This window comes from Ochotona curzoniae, unplaced genomic scaffold, assembly GCF_017591425.1.
Source record: "Ochotona curzoniae isolate NIBS_2020 unplaced genomic scaffold, NIBS_Ocur_1.0 contig_1081, whole genome shotgun sequence".
NCBI classification, from domain to species: Eukaryota; Metazoa; Chordata; class Mammalia; order Lagomorpha; family Ochotonidae; genus Ochotona; species Ochotona curzoniae.
This window is the reverse complement of record NW_024464944.1, coordinates 2524-13201: the sequence shown is the minus strand read 5'-3', so window position 1 is coordinate 13201 and position 10678 is coordinate 2524. Positions and strand designations below refer to the sequence as shown.

Here is a 10678-nt window from a genome sequence, read left to right as displayed (position 1 = left end):
CTGATGGTACTTAGTAATTGTTTTACTCCAGTTAACACTGGATGCTTTAATATTCTCTAAAAGAGAAGTGATGAAAGCGTGTAGAAACCCTCCAGGGTCCAATTTTCACTTCCCATTCCCCAAGCAGTAAAATAGCAGCTCTACATGTTATAAAAAAAAAAACAGAGAAACAAAGAAAATTTAAATTTCTTATTCGTTTTTAACCATAGTAACTTTACAATGCTTTTAGATTTAGTTGAATTTCCAAAATGAAAATGTCAGTTGTCAAATATTTTAGGAATTTATTAAAGTATTACATACAATTGATTTCCTTTTAGCTACCCCTCCCCCTCAAAAAAGTATATATGGTGTATGTGTGTGCATTTACTTATCTTACCTTAACTAAAGTTCTCTTTTTCTGGTTGGACATGAGAAACCAGTTTAAGCAACCAATGCTTGCTTTTATTTCTATTATAAGCAATAATTCAGATCTTTTTTCACTAAATATGACTGCAGCATTTTCATAATAAAATGCACAAAAGGCAATACCAAAAAATGCCTTCTGAACAGGCTTCTGACAGGCAACCCACTAAGTTAGACTCTACCAAAGTGGCACTACGACAATATAGGCATCCAGTTTCTTTTCCTTTTTTCAAATTTGTCAGTTATTTACCACAATTATTTTGTCTAGTAGGAGACAATTTCATGCTGGACTTAACTCTTAAGAGTTGACATAAACCAAAACTGGACAGCAGTCAACTAGAATCACATTCCAATGGTCTCCAAACATACTTGGCTAAAACACATCTTTTCTCCTTGATTGATTTTGCATTAATTTTATTAAACGTATAGCAAATAACACTGCAAAGTTTTTCTCAGAGCTTTTTCTTAGGGGACTCTGCAATTCTTGCCAACAAGTACCTGGTGAACTTGTAGACAGCGCTGTTCCTGGCTCCCCAGCAGGTGGCGGCCCCGCGCCCTGGCCGCACGCCCGCTGCATCCCGCCGGCAGCACAGAGGCTCGCGCGGCCCGGGAGCGCTCGCCCCGCAGCTCGGGCGGCTGGCAGGCGGGCTGGCGCCGGTCGCGTCGGCCGGCAGCAGGGCCCATGTGGAAGCTCCTCCCGGCCGCGGGCCCAGCCCGAGGTAAGGACAGAGAGGGACAGAGGGCCCGGGTTCGGAGGAGCGCCAACGCGGGGAAGGAAGTCGGGGAGGGTCGCTTCCGGTCGGGTCCCCTTACCTTCCGGGGCACGGCGGAACGGGAAGGAAACCGGGGGTCTGGCACGCGCGTGGTGGTCCCGGCTGCGCCGTGGCGGGGAAGGCCGGCTGTCCTCGGCCCCGGGGTTGGGCGGGTGGACGCCCGGCCCTGTCCCGCGCTGTGCAGTGGCCGTGGGACCCCGGCGCTGTGCAGTGGGCATGGGCGGTGGGGCGGCTGGCCCTTCGCTGAGCCCTGGCTGAGGTGGCTGAGGAGAAACAGGTGCACGGAGCAGCTGTCTGTTGTTTCAGACGCGTTTCCGTGCTGTCAGCAAGAGGGGACAGCCCAGACTTTTTCTTTTTGAAAGAGAGACCAGAATCTTGCATCTCCGAGTTTACTGCCCTAGATGTGTCCAACACTGGGGCTGGTCAGGCCCAAGCCAGGAACCCCGGGATGCAAGGGCCTCAGTTGCTGTCTGTCAGAGTGCGCCTTGGCGGTGCTGGGCTGGACCCCCTGCACAAACCTGGGATGCTGGTGTCCCAGGGGAGCTGCAGCAAAAGCCAGGCCACTTCACCCCGCCCCTTTCCTGTGTGTCTGCACTTCCCTAGTGGAAGTTGCTAGTTGCCTGCCTGCTGTTTGTGGTCCTTATTGGCTGATAAAAGGGTAAGCCAGTAAAGCCATGATTGCCTGTGTGCTCAGGGTGTTCACATTGTGATTGGGAAAAAAAGGGTCTCCCAAGAGGCAGTGTTGACTGGCTATGTAAGGAGGATTAAAGAAAAAAAGAAAGATTTCTTTATTTCACTTGAATGAGAGCAGGAAAGACAGAGAAGTCTTCCATTCTCGGGATGGCCTCCATGGCCAGAGCTGGACCAGTGCAAAGCTGGGAGCCAGAAGCTTCGTCTTGTCTCCCATGTGTATATAGGGGTGCAGGAAACTTGGGCCATGCTCCACTGCTTTCCCAGCCAGAAGCAGGGAGCTGGATGGGAAGTGGAGCAGCTTGGGGTTGAACCAGTGCCCACATGCGATGCCAGCATGCAAACTGAGAATTAATATGATCTGGCCTCTGAAGGACTTTTGTAAACACCAACATAGGCATCCCTATGAACTTGCACCAGTGCAAGGCCAGACCGTAGAGATTTCAGTTTGTCTTGTGGCTCTCAGAGTTCCTGTGGATGTGTGGAAAGAAGACAGACCTGAGACAAATTGAGTTTGGCACAGCATACCTGAGGAAAGGCTTCATGAATCAAGGTGTGGCCCGAGCCAGTGGAGGTTGAGAGAGCAGTACCCAACAGTCCAGCAGACGGTAGGAGGTGACTTCCAGAAACAGCGGGATTGGTTAGTTGCAGCTTACTGTTGGCCTGGTCTGAGTGTGCAGTGAGAAGGCATTTGCCCTGCAGGACCTGGTATGAGTAGGTGACAGGCTGAGACTTAGCCATCTGTTACAGGGATAGCACTGCTCAGACCAGGCAGACATTTGGCACTGTGTAGCAGGGCTAGCCTGGGAGTCCTGTTCAGCCTGTCTCCAGCTGTTGGCTAAAGTGCACCCTTGGCCACAGCTCAGAGTTGAGTTACTGCCACCTGTGGGCAGACCTAGCTTGAGTCCAGGGCTCAGATACCCTGGATGTTTGGGCAGTGAGTCAGAACGCGTATCCCTGTCCCCCAAATAAGTAAAGTAAGGTAAAAATTTACAAACAAAGAATAGGGGCTGGTGTGATGGCTCAACTGGCTAATCCTCTACTGTTAGCACTGGCATCCCATATGGGCACTGGTCCTTATCCCAGCTGCTCCACTGCCCATCCAGCTCCCTGCTTGTGGCCTGGGAAAGCAGTCCAGGACGACCCAAAGCCTTGGGACCCTGCACTCAATATGAGAGACCTGGAAGAAGCTCCTGTCTCCTGGTCTCAGATCGGCACAGCTCTTTTGTTGTGGCCATTTGGGGAGTGAACTAATGGATGGAAGCTCCAGTCAAGTTCATATTGGGACTTTACTTGGGATTTCAGTAAATGTATACTTTGGGAAAGTATTAATTCCTTTCACTGTTGTTATTCCTTGAGAGAAGTGGTATGCCCTTGCATTAATGTAGGTGATCTTTTGATATTCCTCAATAAGGGTTTAATAGAAAATGGGAGTTTAATTTATGTAAAACTGATGAACATTGAAATAGCAAAGTGTTTTCTTGACACATCATGAATTTTATCCTATATAATGTACACATTTATGTATGTGTGTTTGTGTCTCATTATTTTATTCCTCTTAGAACCATACAGACTTTTGACTGGCACTGAGTACATCGTTGGAAGGAAAAACTGTGCTATTCTAATTGAAGATGATCAGTCAATCAGTCGAAATCATGCAGTGTTAACCGCTAATTTTGCTGTGACCAACTTGGTATGTTCCTGATTGTATTTTGCTAGCTTGCAGTGAGAGTTGAAATCAGTACATTGCCTTGATGTGAGAGAGAGAGAGCTGTTTGAGCATTTTATGCTTTTGTTTCAGTGACTTAGAAACTTGGAGAAAGTAGGTTGTATTTGTATTTGTTTACTTAACAACATTGACTGTTCCGTGGTGAGAGTTATTGGGCTTAGCTGTGATACATTCATGATGCTCGCTCTTAAAGAGAGTATGTGACTGATGGACACAAAGTCTGGGTGTGTAAAGGGAGGCTCCGCAGTGGCAATGACGGTTTTCCCGGGAAAGACAACTGTTGCTTCTGATCCACAGCTCTTTTGAATGGCTTGGAAGGTATTTGTTAGCTTTCACCAGAACCACGGGTGATGAGAGTGATAAAAATATATGAATAAATACGTTCAAAATCATCGTGGTAGGAACAAGAAAGTAAGCAGTTAGTTTGAACAAATGTGACAAATGCACAAGTGATGGATTAGTTTACTGGCATTTAGGTTTTGTGTCTATTTGTGTTGTAGAAAAGCATTATTATAGAAGTTGCAATAGAGAAAATAAAATTATTACCAAAAGTCAGAACCTCTAGGCTTTATGCCTTGTTTTCATTCGCCCAGTGTTTACCATGTGCTTTTGATAATGTAAACAAAACAAAACGAAAACTTAGGACTGAAGCTGTCATGTTATGCATGAAGCAAACTGCTGCCAATCATAAAATTCTCAAGTGTGTGAAATGGAAGGGTTGGGAAAGTCCCAACTGATTTACAGAAATAAAGAAAAATGTGTGTTCTAAGAGTTATAATTCTGAAATTCAGAGATTTTCTTAAAGGGAGATATTTATGTTAATTGCTAATTAGTCCTTTGAAGGCAGCCAGAACAGTAGCTGTCATTCCCTGTGGTGGCAGGATATGCAGCTATTTATTATTTTACCCTTTTCAAAAGTTATCAAATGTCTCCTGTGAATCATTTCCCCCTGGATTGTATGTGCTTGAGCTGTAAAAGACTTGTAATTACTTCTCTAATTTTCAGAGTCAAACTGATGAAATCCCTGTATTGACAATCAAAGATACTTCTAAATATGGTACCTTTGTTAATGAGGCAAAAATGCAAAATCACCTTCCCCAAACTTTGAAGACAGGGGATAGAGTCACCTTTGGAGTGTTTGAAAGTAAATTCAGGTATGGATTTGTTTATTTAATTTTTGTTGTTAAAGATTTACTTTTACATGAAAGGCAGATGAACAGAGAGAAGGAGAGACTGAGAGATCCTGCCTTCACTCCCAAGTTGCCACAACAGCCAGAGGTGGGCCAATCTGAAGCCAGGAACCAGGAGCCTCTTCTGAGTCTCCCACATGGCTGAGGAGTCCCACAACTTTGGGCTGTCCTTGACTGCCTTCTCAGGCCACAAGCAGGGAGCTGGATCCACGTTTGGGAAGCTGGGGTATGAACTGTTGCCCATATGGAATCCTGGTGGAAGCTTGGTGTACCAAACCAATGGCACTGGCTCCACACGTTTTAAATTAGATTAAAGTGGACAATTTTATCTCACAACAATTGAATTTTAAAGCAAAGATAAGGATTATAAGGTGACAGTATAATTGACTTCCCGTTTAGCACAGTAGTGAACTCTGTGTGGTTGGTATATTTTGTGGATCACAGGTGGGGGGTGACAGGTGAGTAAAAGTTTGTGTTAGTCCCTGTGAGTTGTGATAGGAGCCTCGTTTGTTTGATGCTTCATAAGTTAAAATGTAATGTTGATGTTGGCCATGTCTTTTTCTTCTTTGGGAATACAAGACTTAGGAGGTAAGAATTTCCTAAGTTACAAATTTATAATGTGTCAAAATTAAACGAATAATATGTTGTAAGTTTAAAGTTGTAAAGTATTGTAAAGTTGTAAAGTCTTTGTAACTGTGATAACGTAACTTTATTGTCATTCACAGGGTAGAGTATGAGCCTTTGGTTGCCTGTTCTTCTTGTTTAGATGTGTCTGGGAAAACTGCTCTAAATCAAGCTGTGTTGCAACTTGGAGGACTCACTGTGAACAGCTGGACAAAAGAATGTACTCACCTTGTCATGATGTCAGTGAAAGTCACCATGAAAGTAAGTTGAACTGTGTTCCCATATTAAAACAAGTTCTGGGACCTTGAGTGAACTCACCACAGCACAGAGTTAGCACCATGTGTCTCTTCTGTCAGATTGTCTTCCTCCAGTCTCTGACATTGTCTCATGGTCTCATGCTCCCTCAGTTAAGTTATAATCACACAAAGAAATCTTTGCTGTATCTTTAAAGCCCTGAGATGTATAGATATGTACCTTCCAAAGATGCTGACTAGTCATTAAAGCAGTGATGTATTTTGGTATATTTTCAGGTTTTGCATTTTCATCAGATTTGATATATCCAAAGGTAATTGAAGAATGGCATTTAAGATGTGATTCGTTAAACAGGCTGACTGTGCAAAAGATATGTGGGATTGTTTTAGGCTGAAAAGCAACAAATACTTTGATTCCTGTGTTTGAAGATGCAAAAACCTTTTGTTATAATTAATTAAATATTAGTGTTATATTCTAATTTATACATAAATGGCTCTTATGTGTGTACATATATGTGTATGCAATAGCTGTCAAAGAGAAAGGCTCACTGCCCAGATTGAACCTGAAGTTAAATTTGTACCATGGTGAAGTTACCCTGAACAAAGATAGTTCCCTCTTGGAAAATTTAGGACATTGATTTTTTTGCTGCTGCAGCAAGACTTACTGAAAAAATACTCATGTTGATAAATTCACAGGTAATAGATTCATAAAACATTTGTAAAACCAAAATATGCATGAGGACATATTTAAATGTTAGCTCAGCATAACCCCCTTAAGATATTAAGTTACTCAAATGGAATAGGTAATGATACATGGGTTTAGAAGGCCTGAAATAAGGCCAAAGATGCTTTGATTGTCTTGGGAGATTTTGCCAAGTCCTCAGAGCTGGACACTTCTAGTACCTGACATGCTAATGACCACCATTAGAGACACCACCATGGAGTGTGCAGCGTTTCTTCTTTGGTGTTTCTGATCACTTTTTGCTAAAAAAAAAAATAACAAAATAAACCCTGATCATTAGTTTTTGCTCAGCGTTCTCAATGCATAGTTAGGCTTATAGGGTTTTGTTTTGTTTTGTTTTGCTTTTTGCTTTTGTTTTGTTTAGATTATTGAATGTTAGGACCAGAGGGAAACCTGAGGAGTATTTAGTTCAGCTTTTATATTTTGAAGAGAAATTGCGACTCGGAGCAGTTACGTGCTTAGCCCAGAATCGCGCGTGTTGCAGTTTTATTCAGTTGGATATTTCAACCCAGCCATGGCTCTTCCATACCCCTACCAAGCTCACACATGGTTCAGTAAGGGCTGAGACCTAACCTAGTCTGTCACACAACCCTCCCCGGTCCTCCAGAGCACCAGATGGTGTTGGAATTTGGCCTGGCTTGGTGCTTCCCATCCCAGTCCACAATTGTGCCAAGTGAGATTACGATCGTATCCTGATCAGAATGTAGCCTCAGTTCCAGCCCATGCGCTCCTTGGTGGGAAACTCAACCCAGCTAGGGTGTCCTGTTATTTCCCCAACCGGGCCTCTGCCCTGCCATAGAGCAGGTGTAGGCCGGTGGTTGTTCTGTCTCTGTTTGGCAGAGCCCCTCACTTGTCGTGGCCCCTTGGATGCTGTGGCTTAGTGCCTCTGCCTCACACAGATCAGTATGTGCAAGGACCTACCTGGCATGAGCTGTGCTCCAACCTGATTTCTGTTGTTACTTGTGAGTTAAGGTTTGTTCAGCCTTGCCCCTTCTGTCCCCTTCCAGTGGCAGCCCGGCCCACCCCACATCCTGTTTAAAGATGCACATTTGGGTGCTGCTGCCTTGACCTACCCTGACTGTTGTGGATTCCTTTACCCATGAGTGATGGCAGATGTCGTGGTCACACCTAGCTTAGACCATTGCAACCCCAGCTTGGGAACTAACCCGGGGGATTTGTATTCCAAAGGGTTGGACCCACACAACCCCACAGAGCCTACCCCCAGCCCAAGTTCTCTTGTGTGCTGGAGAGTGTCTTGATTTGCCAAATGTGACCACTCCACAACTCCAACACTCAGTCGGGCAATGGTACCCAACACTGCCAAAGAGGCCCCCATCCATAGCTTCGGTGTGGGCTAGTATATGGTGATCAGTGATGTTCAATACTAATATCCCATCTCTGTATTCATAATTGAGCTGTTGCATCTGTCTTACTAAAATTATCTTCTGGACACTTCCCCCAAACCACTAGGTCTTGGTCCCCTTGCCTGCTTGTATCTTTCATGACACTGTCACTGAGAATACCCGAAAATTCACTTTGCACCTACACTCAACCTAGTCTTAGTCATGAGTGACCCAGGCAGCAATTACATATCTTGAAAACCCCAGAGTTTGCCCTTCCGGGCGGCCAGCAGGCAAAGCCTGGCACCACTTGGTGCACTGGCCGCCCTGGGGGAGGCCGAGGACTCGTTCACTGCCTTGTGGCAGTGTCTTTGGCGTGAGTCCCCCGCATTGGGTCCGACCCGGCAGGGGCACCCCCCACAGTCGCCACACTGCAGGGAGCGTCAGTTGCCCCCAAGCCCAAGGACCGAACTCCTCCCAAACTCCCCCAGCCGCATGGTCTTAGCAGCTGGGCGGAGCTAGGAATTTCCACCCAGTTCCCAAGTTCCCTCATGGCGGACTTACCCTGAGGGAAGAGCTCTCTTGGGTCCTGGGGGAGGCCGAGGACTCGTTCACTGCCTTGTGGCAGTGTCTTTGGCGTGAGTCCCCCGCATTGGGTCCGACCCGGCAGGGGCACCCCCCACAGTCGCCACACTGCAGGGAGCGTCAGTTGCCCCCAAGCCCAAGGACCGAACTCCAGTCCTGTGTTGATTGAACTTAAATACTCTATGTTGCATTTGGATGATCTCATTCACATAGGAAGTTGGGATCTGTCAGATTCCAGTCTTTAGAGATACCCTCAATCTGGTCGCTCCTAACACCTGCATTATTGAAAACATATGTATAAACTGTATAGTTGGATTATTTCCTAGAATATGCCAGCTCTTTCTTATTTTAATTGCCCACAGTAGTATTTTCTAGTCCTTTATGAGTTTGTGGATGTGTGTTACTTGAGGCTGATAGCTTGATTCACGTTAGTTCACAGTTTCGTTCTCTCTTTATGTGTGCATCAGCTTCCACTGAGCCTAACCAGTTGCTCCTTGATTTACTGTGTTGAAGAGGCTTTATTCTATACTCTTACTCCTTCTGAAAGCAGTAAGGCTCCAAAGAAATTTCCATTTATCTCTTAATGTGTATTGCCTCTGCAGGATGGGTTAGATTTCTTCAGCCTGAACGTGTACTTGTAATGTTTTTCAATTGGAATGCATTTTTAAAGTCTTTGTGTTATTCTGCCTATCCCAAAGGACTACTGTGTCATTGGCTTCTGATAATTGAGTAGTTCTGGTTTGTGGTATAAAACTGAGCAAATATGAAATTCTATTTTACAGATTGTGACTTCGTTTATCAAATTAAGAAAAGGAAAGAAAACAATTATTAGAAAGGCATGTTTGTAGTTTATAACATGAATGTTTTCTTTAGAAGAAGCTATCATAATGACTATATATATATATCCACATATATTTTCTTTCTTTTAGACGATTTGTGCACTCATTTGTGGATGCCCCATTGTAAAGCCAGAGTATTTTACTGAATTTCTCCAAGCAGTTCAGTCCAAGAAACAGCCTCCACAAATAGAAAGGTATATTATGTGTTTCTAATTAACAACATATGACAGAAAAGATGAGCGCATTGACTTTCGGTTAACTCTCTGGAATTCTAGATGTGATAGTTGCTGTGTTCCACGTTTTTCTTGTGTGTGTGTATGTGTTCCATGTTAATGAGATTTTTTCAGTTAGTATGTAAAGAAAGAGTACCCCAAATTCTTAATTGGTTATTTCTTAGCTCTGTGAAACAGATGTTAACTGCTAATATATAACAAAAAACTGTTGAAGCATGGTAAATAGGTCAGCATTGCTCATGTGCCAGTGTCGGGGTCATGGGTGAGGTACCCTTGGTAGTGGGGCTGCAGCAACCCTCTTGGAGAACCACATATTTGCACGTAAATGTTGACGGCACTGGGCACTGCTTTTGTTACCTCATTTCAAAATGAGATCACTGACACAGTTTAGTAGCTCTAGATTAGTAATTCCATCTATAAAATCTGAGCACATGGCTTGCTCTCATCCTACTTGCTTGTTAAAAGAAATGTTGATTGTTGGTAATTGCAGCAAAATGTGGATGATACGTGCCAGATTTGTGAGCCACTAGACTTGGAGATCTGGCCTAGACTTGGAGAGGGGTAGTACCTAATACCACCCCAAGTCCCAGGTGAGGGGAGTGCCTCCTGAGGAAGGGGCCATCTGATTGACAAGTAGATAGACCACATTGCATAAGGTAGGGGGCTTTGGCTTCCAGTTGGTGATGCTAAGCTTGCTACTTATGTGTCCTGTTTCACTCTCCCACTAAGAGATTTCCAACCCCTTTTCTTAAGGGCTGCTGGAGGATATACATTTGTCTCATCTTCTGTCGCTGCTTCTTACTGATTAGGTGTGAAGATCTTCATGTCCTGGGTTCAGAAAGCTCTCTGCATCTCACCTAATGGCTACATCTCAGGAGCCATAGAAAACTTAGCTGATTCTGCTGGCTGTGTCCATAGATTACTGTCACTAACTCTGAGAAGTTTCTGGCCTTTTTTGTCTTTGAGGTGGCATCTAAGGACCTCAGCTGGTTTATAGGAGCAGGCTGACTCATTCGAGTGCACCTGGACATGCTCCCCTCCTCTGCACTGGAGTCAGCGCAGGCAGCACAGCATGCACTGTGTGTTTCAGCACTAGGACACACAGCCCACTCTGTGCTCCCTGAGATTGGGGATCCTGCCTTGTCTGGGGCCAACCAGTCCCGAAAGCCTGGGGTTCTTGGTGACACCAAAGGCTGTTGGTTGGATCACCCCACATTTCCTGCCATGGGTGCGACTGCCTGTAACCTGTTAGACCCCTAACCTGCTGCCCAAAAGCCATC

General features: G+C 44.8%; 1 long non-coding RNA gene across 3 annotated transcripts; it reads left to right on the top strand.

Moving 5' to 3' along the window:
* The first annotated feature begins 972 nt into the window (after window positions 1–972).
* On the top strand, window positions 973–9437 carry LOC121166832. 3 transcript variants are annotated; one of them, XR_005885492.1, is made up of 5 exons: window positions 977–1121; window positions 3428–3558; window positions 4600–4748; window positions 5510–5669; window positions 9256–9437. It is a non-coding gene; the product is annotated as an uncharacterized LOC121166832 (long non-coding RNA). The 3 variants fall into 3 exon arrangements; XR_005885494.1 differs by lacking the exon at window positions 977–1121 and adding an exon at window positions 1578–1833; XR_005885493.1 differs by lacking the exon at window positions 9256–9437 and having other exon boundaries at window positions 973–1121; window positions 5510–5600.
* The last annotated feature ends 1241 nt before the right edge of the window (window positions 9438–10678 follow it).